Source organism: Heterocephalus glaber, unplaced genomic scaffold (assembly GCF_053883595.1).
Source record: "Heterocephalus glaber isolate CG9 unplaced genomic scaffold, H.glaber_assembly_v1.0 deba00001504, whole genome shotgun sequence".
Classification (NCBI taxonomy): Eukaryota; Metazoa; Chordata; class Mammalia; order Rodentia; family Bathyergidae; genus Heterocephalus; species Heterocephalus glaber.
This window is the reverse complement of record NW_028258324.1, coordinates 56,666,827-56,685,608: the sequence shown is the minus strand read 5'-3', so window position 1 is coordinate 56,685,608 and position 18,782 is coordinate 56,666,827. Positions and strand designations below refer to the sequence as shown.

The following is an 18,782-nucleotide window of genomic DNA, read 5'->3' as shown; positions in this document are numbered from 1 at the left end:
AGTTTAGCTTGTCACTGAAATAATATAGAAAGATCTGGGATACTGCTGGGAATTTAATATCTCAGTAAGAGTGGTATTATGAACATGTTTCCAAAGCTAAAGAGATCTCTGAAGCAGAGAAAGTAAAAAGAGAGAGTATAGGAAGGTGGTAGAAAGGGAAAGCAAGGGCAAATTGTATTTAATTCATCATTGTTTTCATTCCAGCTCCCATTTTAATAGTGTCCAGAAAAGAACAATAATTCTCCTTACCTAATCCTTATTGATTAATTGATATAAGTAGTTTAAGTTCCAGGCATGGTGAGACCATTGGGAATTGTAGATCAGATGGGAGAGGACCAAGGTCATCTCAAGTCAATCAATAAGAGGCTTTGAGAATCCTATGTTGCTGGGGATTTAGCTCAGTGGTTCTGCACTTGCCTCACAAGTGCAAGGTACCAAAAAACAAAACACAAAAACTTAGGAGAATCATATGTTCCTTTGAATTGCAGTGTATAAGAGTTGCCTAGTCATTTAACCTCTGGACCTCACTTCAAATGAAGATGGTGAACTATAGAATCTCCAGGGAACTTTGCAGCATTAAAATGTTATAATTCTCTCTGACTTACTTTGAAAGAAAAGGAAAAATCTACTTTGGTTGCTAAAGAATTTAAAACAAGGCTCACATCTCATACATGCACACATATATAGTATTATAAGAATTATCATGAAATATACTAATAAAACTGGTGTGGTGATTTAAAGTTGAAGAGATAGTAAATTGACAAAGTGCTTTTGTCTTTGCAGCATGAAAGAATGAAACAGATGTTTTACAAGAAAAGTTTTCTGACCAAAGTTGAGGAGATATGGCAATTCAGGTAGGTAAAGTTCATACATTTTTTACTAAAAAAGTAACAGCATTCTTTCCTGTGCACCTCTGTGTCTTCAAGAGTGTAGCCAATCACTCTTTGTGTAGCCAATCACTCACTAGTTTCTTGATTATAGTTGGAAAATGGTATTATCCTGATGATTTTTTCATTTTGATAGTATTTTTCCCAAAAAGATTAGAGCCAACATTCCCTAAATTCACCCTTTGGAAGTATTTTAATTTAATTTTTAAAATTACTCAACCCCTGCCAATTTTGACAACTCTTAAGGCAAGAAACTGTGTAAATGTGGAGCCTTAGGTATGGCCAACAGACCTATGCCTCATGAGATGGGATTTAAGGCAGTGTGACATCATTCTTTCTTATTACTGTAAATGACAAGGCTTACTAGAAACTGAAACAATGAGGTCAAACGTAGAATAAAGAAACAATTAAAAAGTAAGATTTGGAAACTCTCAGCCTAAACCAACTAAAATATTCATGAAGGGCTACAAAGAGGTTTCTGAGTAACAGAAGATTATTTAAGAGAAACTGCAGATGATCAAAAACACCCCTAGCAAAAATAGGAAAGCCAAGGAAAGAAGACCAGGTAAAGAATAAGGTCTTCACCTTGTCTTGTGCAAATGAGGAGGCCTCAGTATTTTTCCATATGATTTGTAGAAAGTGCTTGTGGATATCAGTGGGATACACAGGAGAGATAAGTTTCAGAAAGCCAGTATATGAGATTTTTGGTTGTTTCTGCAGACTCAGCAATAAAGATAGTGATGACTAATCAGAAACCTAAGTTCCTGTGCTTCTACTCTGTTTTCACTTATTTAATAATTATTTTTATATTAAACACAATTTGAATATACTTTGTTTTCTAATCATTTGATAAAATATAAGCAAGAAACAAACAAAACAGGAACCTGCTCTTGCCCTTAAGAATTTTTAAATCTATTTGGAAATAAATTTATAATGCTTTGGTTTTGATTTATTTTCATATTGCTCTAATAAAATAACTTATAAGAAACATGAAATATCAGGTAAAGTTTTTTCCTCTGAAATCCTTAGGAGGAATTGATAGTAGTGTTTCCTTATTAAAAAATTGGCTAAAAGACAATGCAGTATATTTTATTAGGCTATTAGAGCCAAATTTATTCATCTTCAGTATGTTTTAATTTTATTCGGAGTCTATTTTTATTCTGCTAGATATTTCAATACTTAAATTCACATGGCCCAAGGGGAAAATGTCCTGGGAATATATCATCTGTTCTGCTTGGTAGATAGACTGCTGAAGTTCCAACAGCTGGAACATACGCTTGCTTTGCGTGATGTCTCTTGTCCCCATGGAGCCCTTCAGACTTGTTCTCACTCCCTCATTGTCCTTGGGGGAAAACTTCTAGCATCTGGTAGCTGGGACTACATGTAAATTAGAAATAGATGTTTTCTCTATTGTTAAGGGCCAGCATTCCAGTATTCTAGCTTGGCCTAGCATGTAAAGTACAATGGTGGATTGAATGAAAGGTTGATAAAGTGGAGGAAGTACTATTGAACTAAAAACTATGTCATAATTTGTTCTTTGATTGATTTACATTTTTGATAAAGACACTAAAGTTGCTTATACAGGAAAAGAAAAATTCTAGGGAACAATGTAGCTGTCTTCAAATATCTGAAAGGGTGATGTGTGTGGACAATGTGGTTCTAATAACTTCTAAGGAGTGAAAGTGGTATGGTTTGAATATGTCCCCTAATATTCATGTGTGGAAAATATCATTCCCAGTACCATAGTGTTTACAAGTTGGATCTTCAGCAGGTGATTAGGTCATGAGGGCATCATACTCATGAACAGATTGAAGCTAGTGTTGTAGGAGTGAATGGATTAGATGTAAGAGAGGAGAGTTTGGTCCTGTTTCCTGCCCCATGTCACATGCTTTCTTACTATGTGATGCTTTCCATGGTCCCTAGTCCACGGCACTATTGGGAGATGCTGGAGCCTTTCTGAAGTGAGGAGATCTGAGTAATTGGGAGTATGTCCTTGAAGGGACTTTCTTCCTCTCCCTGTCTCTTGCTTCTGTTTTTGAGCAGCTTTGCTACCCTATACACCTCTGTGTTTGATAACACAGAAAGAAGGCCCTCAATCCTTGCCTTCTCAGCCTCAAGAACAGTGATTAAGTAAAATTTTATTCTTTATAATTTACCCAGTCTGTGCTATTCTGTTATACAAATAGAAAGTGGGCTAGGCCAGAAGGTGGTAGGAATCAGCTTTTGACTGAACCTAAAAAAAATAAAGACAAGGCTGGGGATTTAGCTCAGTGGTTCTGCTGCCTGCTTTGCAAGTGCAAGGTCCTGAGTTTGATCCCTGGTACCAAAAAACAAAACAAAACAAAAGACAGAAGTTTCACTTTTTTGTTGAAGCAGAAACTAAGTGTTGCAGAGGTGAGGTTGAGAGGATTATATAAGCAGATGGGATTTGGGTGAGACCTAGGGTAGGGATGGTGAAGAAGCTCAGTTTCTATGGCAATCATGATCAACTTTTCAGGGCTGCTGGAAACACTGTGGTCCTTTAATACCACTCAAGATAGGAATGCTATGATTATATGGGATGGACGCACATGTCATGCCTTTTTTCTTTCTGGGATATTCCTTCAACATTCACTCCATTCAGATTTTGTGAGACTATGGCAGGATTCACTTGGTGCTTCTACTAGCCCAACACACTCCTCTACTCTCTAGATGTGGAAGATACATTAGGATTTTATGTTACTTGCTATTATATACAACATCTAGTTGTTTATTAGTCTTAAGTTGGTAAGTCAGTAATTGGGTTGGTCTAATTTGATTGAAAGATTATGAAAATTTAATTCCTATTGTAGTAGATTTCCAAGAAGATTGTTATGGTGTCCTGTAAAGGACCATGTGTTAAAAGTCTTGGTCCCCAGTACATGGCATTATTAGGAGATGCTGGAGCCTTTACAAAGTGAGGAGATCTGAGCAATTGGGAGTATGTCCTCGAAGGGACATTCTTCTTCTTCTCCCTGTCTCTTGCTTCTTTTGCTGAGCAGCTTTGCTACACTATACACCTCTGCCATGATGTGTTGCCTCACCCACACCAAAGAAATAAGGCCAATAAATCATGGATTGAAACTGAAGCAGGATAAAAGAAATAAAAATAGGTAGAAAAGAGACAAGGAAACTATAGTTCTAAGGTGTAACCAAAATTACTCAATATTATCAATACCTGTCCCCAATATCTCTACTTCCTGGAGATGAGAAATTCAGGACTCAGCTTGTCCACTTTTCATATATTACTTTACTACCCGACCAGAAAACCTACTAAGCTAGATTAGCTGATGTCTTAATTCTCTCAAGATTGAGGAATAAATTAGGACAAGGGGAGCTGTCCAGACCCGGTCTGGTGATGAAGCCTCCAAAATTGTGGCAGAAAAATAAAACTTTTCTCTTTGTAAGTTGATTTTCTCAGGTACTTGTTATAGCAATGGAAAGCTAACTAACATAGAAGCATTGGAAAATAGTACGTTGGAAAATATTTTGGTTTCTATGCTCACCACTCCATTGAGATTGCCTCCAGGAATAATGTGTGTGTTTATGTTACCAAAACCAGTGCACATTTGACAACTTCTTGAAACAGTCTTGTCTCTTGGCTTTTCATCCTCATTTTCCCCTATCTTACTAACTATTCCTTTTTAGTATCCTTTATCTTAACCCAAAGACAAGAATAAGATCATCTTTAACAGATTTAAAAAATATATCTATTCTCTCATCTGCCCATTATTGTAAATTTAAATGCTATTTTTATATTGGATACTTACAATATTTCTAAACATAGTCCAGAAGTTTAATTTTACCATTTTATGTGACCTATATGCTTGAATTGATCTTTTTTAGGGTGGCTCACAGGTATCAAATCTATAATTCAGTATGGGCTTTTGATCTATCCTTAATCTATTTCCTTCCTTTTAACTATCTCAATAGCACAGCCAAGAATCCGGGCAATCATCTGTGAAATCTAAGCATTGTACTTGATTGTTTTCCTTTTTATCCTCATACCCTCTTATCCTCTGTATCATCATGACTATTCCCAAACTACATTATGAGTATACTACTTTTTTTCCCATCAAGCTACTGCCTTCTCAGCCCACACTATCAGTGTCTATCACCTAAACTATTGCATTAATCTTCTAAAATCTTGCCTTACTAAAATCCGGTATTCACACAGTTGTAATAGTAATCTTTAAATTATTCACCACTAATTTAACAAACACTTGATTGAATATGCAGAGAGCTGATCATGAACCACATTGCTCCAGTCTCTTGGAAATTATCAAGGAACAAAAGAAAAAGTTCTGCCTTTAAGAAGCTTCTGTGTCCTAATGGAGATGCACAATAAATAATCAATATAAATAAATATATAAATATAATATAAAAATAAGTGTATATAAATTTATAAATAAATATATATATAAATAGGTAAATTATATAGTAGGCTAAATGATGGTGAACAGTGTGGAAGAATTCAAAGTAAAGCAAAGTCAGAGGCTAGAGAGTACTGGAGAAGTGTTTTTCTGATATTAAATAAGTCAGGATGGGTCTCAATGAGAAGGCAACCTTTTCATGCAAGAGTGAAGTAGACATCTCAGAGGAGAATGATCAGGGGGAAAGGAACAGTTAGAATAACTTTAAAATATGAAAGTATCTAATGTATTTGAGAGAAAGCAAGAAAACCTGAGTAAGTGGATGAGGAGGAATATAAGAAGAGAGGGTCAATTAGCGGGAGAGAGAATGTAGTCTTTGGGAGATTGTAGGAACTTTGGCTTGTGCTCTGAATGGAAGAAGGAATTCTTTGATAGTTTTGAGTGAAAAAGATGACAGAATATGACTTATAGTTTAAAAGGATCACATTGGCTACTGTTTGGGGAATAAATGCTAAGGGATAAAAGAGTACAATGGAAAGATGAGTTAGAAGAATACTGTAACTATCTGGAGGATTATTGATTGATGAAAGTTTAGACCAGGGTGGAAATGTGAGAGGTAGTGTGAAGTGGTTAGATTCTAGATGTAATCTGAAGATGAACCCAACAAAATTTCCTAATTGAATTTGATGTGAGGTGCAAGATATTAAAGAAGTGAGCTGTTAGCCTTGACTATGAGGTTTTAGAACTCAATAACCAGAAAAGTCTGGGTTATCATTAAATGAGATGGAAAAGGCAGAGGATAGATTTAGTGAGAAGATCAGGAGTTTTAATCTTGGTCAAGTTATGTTAGATATACCTATTAGATCTCAGCAGGGAGACAGTGAGTAGGCAGCAGGCTGTGCAGATCTGAAGTTCTAGAAGAGCACTAAGCTAGAAGTCATCAGCATACAGATGGCATTTTTTTCTTGTGAATCAAATTTTTATTTATCATTGTATCTAGAAGCAGATACATAAATTCTTACATAATTAATTTCCAAAAATGTGCAAGAAATTACTATAATTTGTCTACAAACCAAAACACATATTAAAATCAATGGATTTTGGATAGGTCATTCTGTGGTGTTCTCAGTACAAATGGTAGACATCTAATTTGAAACATACAGAGAAAGTGTAAACTATAGTGAACTGGATTGCAAGTATTAATTTCATGGCACTGCAATAACTATGAAATTTCTTTAACCCAACATTACTATTACAAAATTCTGTAAGAATTTCCCAACACCTCTGGATGTAGAGTTTGGATTAGTTTTCAGAAATATCCTTTTTATTGATGAGTCATAACATGACAAAAGTATGTAGTTGCTGTTTCTGAAAGCATGCAGTGGCATTTAAAGCCAGGAGGCTGGATGAGATCAAGGGAGAGAATGGAGAAAGAGAAGAACAAGGGCTGTGTGTGGGAGACAGATTGGAGGAGAACTCAGGAAAAAAAAAAAAAGACCAGTAAGGAGGGAACAGTGAAGTTGGAGAAAAAGAAAAAATTAAGGATTTAAAAAAACAAGTGAAAAGGACTCATCAACCAGAAGCAAGTCATCAGCTGATGAATGAAATGACTGGATTTAGAGAGAATTAAAAAGTTGAAGCTCTTCACAGGAGCAGATTTGTCATTGGATAGCTTGAGAAGAAACACTATTATATGTGGATTTAAAAAAAAGGGAAATATCATCTAAGAATTGTCAAGAAAGATTAAAAAAAGGGAGGGTGGGAGGGAAAGAAAGAGGAGGGAGGTACATAAGGGCTCACTGTACTGTTTTCCTTTCTTCTGAATTTGTTTGAAATTTTCCCATAATAAGAAATTTTTAAGACATATAGAGGAGGAATTGGAAATAGTGACAAGGTATCTTTTTTGAGGTGCCAAGGGAACAATGAAATGGTCCAGAAGCTGACAGTTGCTCAGTTCAACAGAAAGATTTTTATTGTTGTTTTATATGGTTTGTTTGTCATTGTTTTAAAGTGGGAGAAAGAACATAGGTGCCCTCTGAAGGTAACAATCCAGTAGAGAATGGAAGGTGAAGACGTGAAATAAATCATTTTTCTTTTCAAAGTAAAACTCATGAAATATCTTTCCACTGTACTTAGAACAAAATCCAAGTGGTGCATTACTTTATCTCTTCCTGTCTGTCTCTTTCTTATTTCTTGGGTCTCAGCCACAGTGACTTTCTCTCACTTCTTTAAATTTGCCATACTCTTTCTTATCTGAGGGCTGTGGGACATGCTGTTCTCTTTGCTTGGAATGCTTCTCCTCTTTATCTCTGACTAAGTGGCTCTTTCCCATACTTTAAGTCTCACCATGAACATTATTTTTTTCAGAGAAATGATTTAATGTTATTTTTTCTTTTCTTCTTGTATATGGTTATGCCAGTTGTTCTAGCACTATTTGTTAAAAATATTGTCCCATCTCTCTCTTTTTTTTGTACCAAGGATTGAACTCAGGACCTTGCACTTGCGAAGCAGGTGGCAGCACCACTGAGCTAAATCCCGGGCTGTATCCCTCCTCTTTTGAATTGCCTTTGGATCTTTGGTGGTGCTCAACTGTCAATATATACATTTATCTATTTCTGTATTTTTTATTCCTTTCCATTTATCTATTTGATATAACTTTATACTATATCTTGAAATGAAGTTGTTTAGCTTCCTAACTTCCTTCTTTTTAAAATTATTTTCTATAATTTTGGTTGAAGTTTCATTGAATTTACAGATCAACTTAAGCAAAATTGACCTGTAAACAATACAAGTCTTCTAATTCATAAACATAATACATATATCATTTATTTGGGTTTATCAGTTTTCTCTCAGCAATGTTTTGTGGTTTTCAATGTAAAAGTCTTGCACATAGTCATTCACAATTATCTATTTTATTTATTGTAAATGGTATTGATTTTTATTTTATTGTAAGTACATAGAAATGCAATTGATTGTTATATTTATATTGATCTTGTATTCTAGAATATGGCAAACTCACTAAATTTTAGTAGGTCTTCTGGAAGATTGTGTAGAATTTTATACATAGACAATTAATTAAATTTCCTCATTTCCAATCTGATGTATTTTATTCATTTTCTCATGGTTTTTTACACTGGTTGGAACCTTTAGTAAAATGTTCAGTAGAAGTGATGAGAGTAAATGTCTTTGCCTCTCTCCTTTGCTTAAGTGGAAAGCATTCAGCCTTTCACCATTAAGAATGATATTATCTTATTTTTTCACCCTTGCCCAGCCCTCCCTTCAACCCTTCCAGTTCTCCCTATTTACAAAGATTTTGTTCCTATTTTTCCATTTTCTCGTATTAATCCCATTCCCTTCTATCCTTTCCCCTAGCCCTCCCACTTCCTTCCCCTTTGCCCTTTTTCTTCCTATTTCACATTACCTATTATACATTTAGTCCTCATGTACACTTTCAGTTTCTCACACCAGAGAAACTATTCAGTATTTACACATGTGTGTCCTATTTATTTCACTTAAGACTATCGCCTCAATGTGCATCCACTTAGCTATAAATGTCTCTAATTTCTCATTTTTTATGGATGAGTAGTATGCCATTTTATAAAAAAAACACATTTTCTTTATCCAGTCTCCAGTTGATGGGCATTTGGGCTGTTTCCAAGTTTTAGCTATTACAAACTGTGCTGCTATGAACATGGGTGCACATATATCACAGTGGTATGATTCTTTTAATTCTTTGGGGAAGATCCCCAGCAGTGGAATAGTGGGGTCAAATGGGACTTCCAGTCCTAGTTCTTTGAGGTATCTCCATACTGATTTCCACAGTGGTTACATCAGTCTACACTCCCACCAGCAGTGGAGCAGGGTTCCTCTTTCCCCACAGCCCTGCCAGCATTTGTTATTGGTTGATTTCATGATAGCAGCCATTCTTTCTGGAGTGAGGGGGAATCTCAGTGTTGTTTTCTTTGGATCTCTCGAATGCCCAGTGATGTTGAACATGTTTTCATGTATTTATTTGCTATTTCTATGTCTTTGTGTGAGAAATGTCTGTTCATTTCAGATGCCCATTTTCGGATTGGGTCTTTCAATTTGGGAGGTCTGATCTTTTTAAGTTCTTTATAGATTCGAGATAGTAGACCTTTGTCTGAGGAAGAGCAGGTGAAGATTTTTTCCCACATTGTGGGTTGTCTCTTCACACTGCTGGTGGTTTCTCTTGCTCTGCAGAAGTCTTTCAATAAGAGGAGAGCCCACTCGTTGATTGTTTGTGCTAGTTCACGGGCAACTGAAGTATTGTTCATAAAATCTTTTCCTACACCAATGTCTTCAAGGGTTCTACCTAACCTCTGTTCCAACTGGTTCAGAGTTTCTATTTTAATATTTAGATCTTTAATCCATTTTGATTTTAGTTTAGTGCATGGTGAGAGATATAGGGCTAGTTTTAATCTTTGGCAAGTTGAAGCCCAATTTTTCCAGCACCATTTATTAAAGAGGCTATCTTTCCTCCAGTGAGGGTGTTTAGCTCCTTTGTTGAAGATGAGATGGCTGAGTGTGTCTGGTGTTGTTTCTGCATCTTCTAATCTGTTCCACTGGTCCTCAAGTCTGTTTCTTTGCCAGTACCATGCTGTTTTTATCACAGTAGCTTTGTAGTATAGTTGCAGGTTGGGGATTGTGATACCCCCTGCCATGTCTCTGTTACCTAGAATTGCTTTTGCTATTCTGGGTCTCTTCTTGTTCCAAATGAATTTTTGGATTGTTTTCTCAAGGTCCATGAAGTATGCTGCTGGGATCTCAATTGGAATTGCATTAAATCTATATAGCAGTTTTGGAAGTATGGCCATTTTCACTATATTAATCCTTCCTACCCAGGAGCAGGGGATGTCTGTCCATTTTCTGATATCATCTTCAATCTCTCTTTTCAGAGTGCCATAGTTTTCAGAGAAGAGGTCTTAGATTTCTTTTGTTAGGATGATTCCTAGGTATTTCAGTTTTTTGGATGCTATTGTGAAAGGAATTATTTGCCCTATTTCTCTCTCAGTGAGTCTGTCATTGGTGTAGAGGAATGCTATTGATTTTTGTGTGTTAACCTTGTAACCAGCTACTTGACTAAATTTGGTTATTAAGTCTAGAAGACTTTTGGTGGAGTTCTTGGGGTCTTCTATATAGAATATCATGTCATCTGCAAATAATGACAATTTGACTTCCTCATTTCCTGTCTTTATTCCTTTTAGTTCTTTCTCTTGTCTAATTGCTGTGGCTAATGTTTCCAGAACTATATTGAACAAGAGTGGTGATAGTGGACATCCTTGTCTTGTTCCTGATTTTAGTGTGAAGGATTTCAGTTTTTGACCATTTAGTATGATATTGGCTGTTGGTTTTTCATAGATGGCTTCTATCAGTTTGAGGTAGAGACCATCTATTCCAATTTTTGGTAGGGTTTTGATCATAAATGCATGTTGGATTTTGCCAAATGCGTTTTCTGCGTCTATGGAGATAATCATATGGATTTTGTCCTTGGCTCTATTGATATAGTGTATTACATTAATTGATTTTCGTATATTGAACCATCCCTGCATCCCTGCGATGAATCCCACTTGATCAGGGTGTATGACCTTCTTGATGATCTTCTGCATTCTGTTTGCCAGTATCTTATTAAGGATTTTTGCATCTATGTTCATTAGTGAGATTGGTCTATAGTTCTCTTTTTCAGTTGAGTCTTTCTCTGCTTTGGGGATCAAGGTGATGCTTGCTTCCAGAAATGAATTTGGGAGTATTGCTTCCCTTCCAATTTCATTGAAGAGTTTAAACAGTAGTGGCAGCAGTTCCTCTCTAAAAGTCTTGTAGAATTCAGCAGTGAAGCCATCAGGGCCCGGGCTTTTCTTAGTTGATAAGTTTTTAATTACATTTTCAATTTCATTGGTTGATATTGGGTTGTTCAGAATTTTTAGGTCTTCTTCGTTCAACTTTGGTAATTCATATGTATCTAGGAATCTATCCATTTCTTCTGTGTTGTCCATCTTATTGGCGTATAGGTTCTGGAAGTAGGTATTGTTGATCCTCTGGATTTCTGCTGGGTCTGTTGTGATTTCAACCTTTTCATTCCTAATTGCATGGATTTGGGCCTTTTCTTTCCTTTTTCTGACAAGGTTGATGGCTAAAGGTTTGCAAATTTGGTGATTCTTTTGAGGAACCAACTCTTGGCTTCATTGATTTTTTGTATCGTTCTCTTAGTCTCCATTGCATTGATTTCTCCTCTGATCTTCATAATTTCCTCCCTTGTATGAGCTTTGGGGTTGTCCTGCTCTTCTTTTTCTAGAAGCTTGAGGTTCAGCATCAGGTTGTTTAATTGGGCTCGTTCTGTTTTCCTAATATGCATATTCACTGCCATGAATTTCCCTCATAAACCAGCTTTCATTGTGTCCCATAGATTCTGATATGTTGTATTGTCATTGTCATTTAATTGAAGGAACTGTCTGATTTCTTCTTTAATTTCCTCTGTGGCCCACTGGTTATTCAGAAGTGTGTTGTTCAATTTCCACATGTTTATGAAAATTTTTAAGTTTCTTTTGCTATGGATCTCCAATTTCATTGCACTATGGTCTGATAATGTACAGGGGATAACTTCAGTTCCTTTGCACTTACTTAAACATGTTCTCTGTGTGAGTATGTCGTCTCTTTTGGAGAATGACCCATGTGCAGCTGAGAAGAATGTGTATTCTGATTTTGTGGGGTGGAAGACTCTGTAAACATCTGTTAAGTTCATTTGTTCAAGAGTTCGATTGAGTTCTAGTATTTCATTACTTATTTTTAGTCTAGTTGATCTATTTGTGACAGTGGGGTGTTGAGGTCCCCCACTACAATTGTATTAGTGCATATATGACTTTTCATGTCCGTTAGTATTTGTTTTATATAGTTGGGTGCACTAGTGTTTGGTGCATAGGTATTTATGATTGTCATCTCTTCCTCTTGGATTCTTCCCTTTACAAGGATGTAGTGTCCTTCTTCATCTCTCTTAATCAGTGTGGTTTGATATCTACTTGATCTGCTAAGAGGATAGCTACTCCTGCTTTTTTTCGGGTTCCTGTTGCATGCAGCATTGTTTTCCACCCTTTAACTTTCAGTCTATGAGTTTCCTTTTGAATGAAGTGAGTTTCTTGTATGCAGCATATTGTTGGATTTTGCTTCTTGACCCATTCTGCCAGTCTATTTCTTTTGATTGGTGAATTGAGACCATTAACATTGATGGTTATACCTGAAACATATTGACTTGTCGTTGCCATGACTTTTTCTTTTTGGTGTGTTCTCCCCCTTTACATTTAATTTCTTGTCATGCCAGATTGGTACATTCTACTTTGCTTCCTGGGGTTGTGATCCTCAATGTCTGTTCCTAGGATATTGTGTAAAATTCTTTGGAGTGCTGATTTGGTATTCACGAAGTTCCTAAGGTGCTCTTTGTCATGAAAGTATCTTATTTCTCCATCCATTTTGAAAGATAGTTTTTCAGGGTACATCAATCTGGGTTGGAGGCTGTTTTCTTTTAGGGCTTGGAATATGTCACTCCAAGCTCTTCTTGCCTTGATAGTTTGTGTTGAGAAGTCTGCTGTGATTCTGATGGGCTTTCCTTTGTATGTGATTTGTTTCTTTTCTCTGACTGCTTGGAGAACTTTGTTCTTCTGTTGTGTTTCTGGAATCTTAACAATTCTATGCCTATGTGTAGATTTTTTTTGATCAAGGCTATTTGGAGTCCTATATGCCTCACTTATCTGTATGTCAAGCTCTTTTTCCCTCCTTGGGAAGTTTTCTGCCATTATTTCTGTGAAGAGGTTTTTTATGTCATCTCCACTCTGTCCTATTTCTTCATTGACTCCAATCAGTCTTATGTTATTCTTCTTTGCATCATCTAGCAGCTGCTGGATTGATTTCTCATGTTCCCTTATAATTTTGAAGTAATTTTTCTTTTCCTGGTCACTAATTGCAATCTTATCTTCTATATGTGAAATTCTGTCCTCACATTGGCTCATTCTGCTGTGTAGACTTTCAATGGAGTTTTTCATGTCCTGGAAATCTATTTGCATCTGTTTTATGGATTCCATTTGTTTCCTATGTTGGGATTCCGTCATTTCTTGAGCTCCTCTCTAGATTTATTAATCATGTCTTGCACTAGGGGCACAATTTCTCCTGTTACCTGAGAAATTATTTCTGATTTCATTTTTTCCAGATCCCCTTTTGTTGCCAGTTCAGTGGATCCAGGTGGTTGAGTATCAGAGTGTTCCATCTCATTTCCCTTTGGGGTTGCTATAGGTGATCTGGAAGTCTGTTTTTGATACTTATTTATGTGTTTCCTCATTTCGACTGGGTTGGGGTGCTGTTTTTGCCTGCACGGATTACCTCCTCTGAGCTGGGTGAGGTGGGACAGGGGCCGCGATCAGCAGTAGGGATGGTGACCCAAAAGCCCTTTCCTGTGGGCTGGGAGCAGCGGGAGGGATGGTGGCTCAGAAACCCCTTCCTCTGGACCAGGAGCAGTGGGATGGTGGCTCAGAAGTCCCTTCCTGTGGGCCAGGAGCAGCGGGACAGAAGGTGGCCCAAAAGCCCTTTCCTCTGGGCTGAGAGCAGTGGGAGGGATGGTGACTGGGAAGCCCCTTCCTCTGGACTAGGAGCAGTGGGACGATGGCTCAGAAGCCCCTACCTCTGGGCCGGGAACAGTGGGACTCAGTACCTTGGTCTGGTGGTCAGGTGTCCTCTCTGTCTTTTTATTGTGGAATCAGGTGGCTGCCTGTCTGCAGCAGGGTGATTCGGTGTCTTCCACACGACTCAGGACCTTGAATTACAATCTTCAAAATTTGTCCACATCCTCTCCTGTGTTGGACGTCTTGACGACTGGTTCTGTCTTTTTCAGGTTTCAAGTCACTGGTGTGGAAGCATGTCTTCCTGGGGCACTGTACTGTGCAAGTCCTTGTGGGAGAGCAACGTTTCCTCCCGTGGGGTCAGAGGGTGCGATCCATAGATGAAGGGCATCGAGTCAGCGCTAGGCTATCTGCCTCTCCACTTTCCTCATCCTCTGGTCTCATCTGGTTGGAGGCGATGCTCTTTCCAGAGGGAACAGGTGTGCACATGTCTCGGTCGGTAGTCAGATCACCAGATCGACTGGTCGACTCGTTGGTGAACGGATTGATGACTTGTTTGGAGTCTTCAGCTCCTTTTATACTATTCTAACTCTCTTTTTTTAAATTAAATTCTTTTATTGGTACACTGTAGATATACAACACAATTACATTTCTCATTGGGAATCGTACCTTTACATAATGCATCTTGGTTCTTATTTTTTCCCCATTCCTAGCCCTCCCTTCATGCCCTCCACCCTTCCCTATTTACAAAGACTTTATTTCCATTTTTTCCATTTCTCAGCATTTTTCCTTTCCCTTCTTTCCTTTCCCCTGCCCCTCCCACTACCCCTACCACTTTGGACCTTTTCTTCCTATTTTGCATTATCGATTATTCCTTCTAATCATTCATGCATTTTAGGTATACAATATAATGACATTCATCATTGGAAATTTGCACCTTTACATAGTCTCTCTTGGTTCTCATTTTTCACCCTTGCCCAGCCCTCCCTTCAACCCCTCCATTCCTCCCTATTTACAAAGATTTTCTTTCCATTTTTCCATTTTCTCACATTAATCCCATTCCCTTCTATCCTTTCCCCTAGCCCTCCCACTTCCTTCCCCTTTGCCCTTTTTCTTCCTATTTCACATGACCTATTATACATTTTAGTCCTTATTTACACTTTCAGTTTCTCACACCAGAGAAACTATTCAGGATTTACACATGTGTGTCCTATTTATTTCACTTAAGACTATCACCTCAATGTGCATCCACTTAGCTATACATGTCTCTAATTTCTCTTTTTTATGGCTGAGTAGTACTCCATTTTATAAAAAAACCCACATTTTCTTTATCCAGTCTCCAGTTGATGGGCATTTGGGCTGTTTCCAAGTTTTAGCCATGACAAACTGTGCTGCTATGAACATGGGAACACATATATCATTGTGGTATGATTCTTTTAATTCTTTGGGGAAGATCCCTAGCAGTGGAATAGTGGGGTCAAATGGGACTTCCAGTCCTAGTTCTTTGAGGTATCTCCATACTGATTTCCATGGTGCTTGCACCAGTCTACACTCCCACCAGCAGTGGAGCAGGGTTCCTCTTTCCCCACAGCCCTGCCAGCATTTGTTATTGGTTGATTTCATGATAGCAGCCATTCTTTCTGGAGTGAGGGGGAATCTCAGCATTGTTTTCATTTGCATCTCTCAAATGACCAGTGATGTTGAACATGTTTTCATGTATTTATTTGCTATTTCTACTTCTTTGTCTGAGAAATGTCTGTTCATTTCAGATGCCCATTTTCGGATTGGGTCTTTCAATTTGGGAGGTCTGATCTTTTTAAGTTCTTTATAGATTCGAGATAGTAGACCTTTGTCTAAAATAGAAACTCTGAATCAGTTGGAACAGAGGTTAGGTAGAACCCTTGAAGACATCGGTGTAAGAAAAGATTTTATGAACAAAACCTCAGCTGCCCGTGAACTAGCACAAACAATTAACAAGTGGGATCTCTTCTTATTAAAAGGCTTCTGCACAGTAAGAGAAACCACCAGCAGTGTGAAGAGATAACCCACAATGTGGGAAAAAATCTTCACCTCCTCTTCCTCAGACCATGGTCTTTTATTCTAAAGGTAGATCCTTTCCTCCTTAAATCCCTGTAGGTTACTCCTATTGTTTCTCTACTGCTTAGTGTTGTGGTTTAATTTGGATCAAGCTAAATTTTCTTTATGGATCATCTTATTTTTTTTCTAATAAGAAATCTTCCTAAATATGAATATTTGTATTTCTACTTATCAAATACTTTTTATACATTTCAGAGAAGTTTTTTGGTTTTCTCCATTAATGTCTTGTATTTTTCTGATTAGTGTTATTCTATGGTACTGTATGGTTTCTCTTGCTATCATGAATAGGCTTGTCTTTTGATTTTCTTGTACTTCCCAATCAAACATTTTATTGTCTGCAAAAGTTGACAGTTTTGCCTCTTCTTTTCCATCTTTTATATTTCTTCAACCTCTTCAATTACTCATTCACTTCTCCCTGCTCTAGATCTTATTGTTTTTGCTGGATCTTCCATTACCATGCTGGGTAGTATAATAACTATGTTCTTATGGTCTCATTCCTGGCTTTAATGAGATATCTTTAAAGTGTCACCATAGAATGGATGTTTATTGAAGTCTCTGATGATTACCTATATAAAGTCAAGAAATGTGTTTTCCATTTTTAATTTATTAAGGGTTTTAAAATATGATTTGAGTGTTGAATTCTATTTTGTAAATGTTTTACAATTTTCTCCTTTAGTTTGCTAATATAGTATATAACATAATAAATTTTATAACATTTAATTATCCTTGTATTTGGGGGAAACACTTTACTTGATTATTTTTTATGATTGTTTTATTGGCTATATTTAATTTGTGAATATTTGATTTTAGAACTTTATATCTACATTCATGAGATTTACCTTTCCTTTAGTGTCTTCATCTAGTTTGGTGGCAGAATTAGGCTTATCTCAAAAGTGGCTTAGGGCCTTTTTAATATCATCATATTTTTCAGTTAATTATTTTACATTGTCTTTTGTTCACCAAACTTTTTTAGAAATGCTTTTCCTCTACTATTGTAAAATATTCACATTGCTTTCTAATTTCAAGCATACATACTTGAGTTTATATTTCCTTATTAACATTATGGTTAACAAATACACCTATCTTTTTTCTAACCTACTTACTATCCTGTGTATACTTTAATTTCTCTCTGCTCATCAACAAATCAAACAAGCTATCTGTCTCTGTGTCTAAACATCCTTCCTTCTTACAGTAGATAAACTGCCAATGCTCCTATCCAGGCCAAACTGTCTATACTGTAATTCTCATCTGCTCAGACACATTGTTTCTGCAGTTATCCTGTTTCTTACATCATCGCAATTGATGTCTTCTAGATCATTACTGTACTATTATATCTCCCAATCTTTAAAAACCTTTCCTTCAGCCTTCACTCAACTACCCCACTTTTCTGTAGCCTTTAAAAGAGAAAGCTCCTTGAAGGAACTATCCATATAAGTCATTTTATTTGTTCCCTTTCCACTCCAGTCTTGCATTTGTTCCCACAAAAATTGCTCTTGTCGGCATCACAGGTATTCATCACCAGTGACCTCCACATGTCAAATGCAAAGATCAGTTTTCTGCCTCCATTTTGTTTAACCTCTCATCAGTGTTCAACACAAGTTGAACATAAGTTGACTCCTCTTTCTTGAAATCCATTATGCACTTGCCCTGTATGACATCAGTAACTTTCATTGTTCCATTTACAACTTTTCTAAATCTGCTTTCTGTGTTCTTTTCATCCTCCCAACCTCTAATCACTCCCTGAAAGATACCATATAAATCTCAGTGTTAACCGCTGTCTGTATTCTGGCAACACCCAAATTTATATCTCTGACCCAAATCTCTCCTCTTACCTCGGACTTATAATTTCAATCACTCACTGGACATATCCAATTGGATGCTTAATGAGCATCTCAAGCTTAACATGATACAAAGGAGAAATGTAGTCATACCATTTTAGAGATGCTGAGATTTTTTAAATGCTGAGATTAATAGAACTTTCACAATTTGGTAAAAATTATCATGGAGTTATAATTTAAATCTATCTCTTTTTAACTCTTAAGACTTTTATCTTTTCATTATGTCATAATTCCATGGATTGTAAAGTTTATAACTTTGAATGCACCCTTGCTGAATTTGGAGGCTATATTGTTTCTGCAGAAGGTAAGGGAGGGTGTGGTATTGATTGAAACTCTTATTACAAAAATAAAGAAGAGTGTGCACAAAATTTTTATTTACTATACTTTGCCATGTATGGGTGCTATGGTTTAAATGTTTGTCTCCTCCAAAACTAATGTTGAAATTTAACTGCCATTGTAATGATAATAAGAGGTGGGGCCTAATGGGGAGTGTTTAGGTCATAAGAGCTTCATCTTCATGAATATGTTAATTCTGTTACAAAAAAGCAAGTTTGTCCCTCTTTTGCCTCTTTGCTCTTCTGTTTTCTACTTATGTGAGGGTGAAGACTTCTTTTCTTCCAGAGGACACAAAGTTCAAGATGTTGTCTCAGTGATCAGAATTGTCAGACCTCTCTAGGCCTTGATATTGAAGTTTCCAGCCTCAAGAACTCTGAGTAAATAAATTTTTGCTTATAAATTACCCGGTGTGTTCTACTGTTTTATTCTATCATAGAAGTACAAAATGGACTAAGAAAGTAGGGTTATTAGGCTGATAAGGTAGATTATATAATGTGTGTGCCTGTGTGTGTGTTTGTATGTGTGCATGTTTTGGGAAAACAGTAACACTTTATTTGTTGACTAATACATATATCATTGGGCAAAAACACATGTATACACACATGCATGCACACA

The 18,782-nt window shown here is 36.8% G+C and overlaps 1 long non-coding RNA gene across 1 annotated transcript in view; it reads left to right on the top strand.

Moving 5' to 3' along the window:
- Positions 1–18,782, top strand: part of LOC147825361 (uncharacterized) — a 360,721-nt gene that overhangs the window by 137,261 nt on the left and 204,678 nt on the right. Inside the window, exon 2 of the long non-coding RNA XR_015440987.1 lies at positions 784–854. This is a non-coding gene — a long non-coding RNA (uncharacterized LOC147825361). The remainder of the gene's footprint in view (positions 1–783; positions 855–18,782) is intronic.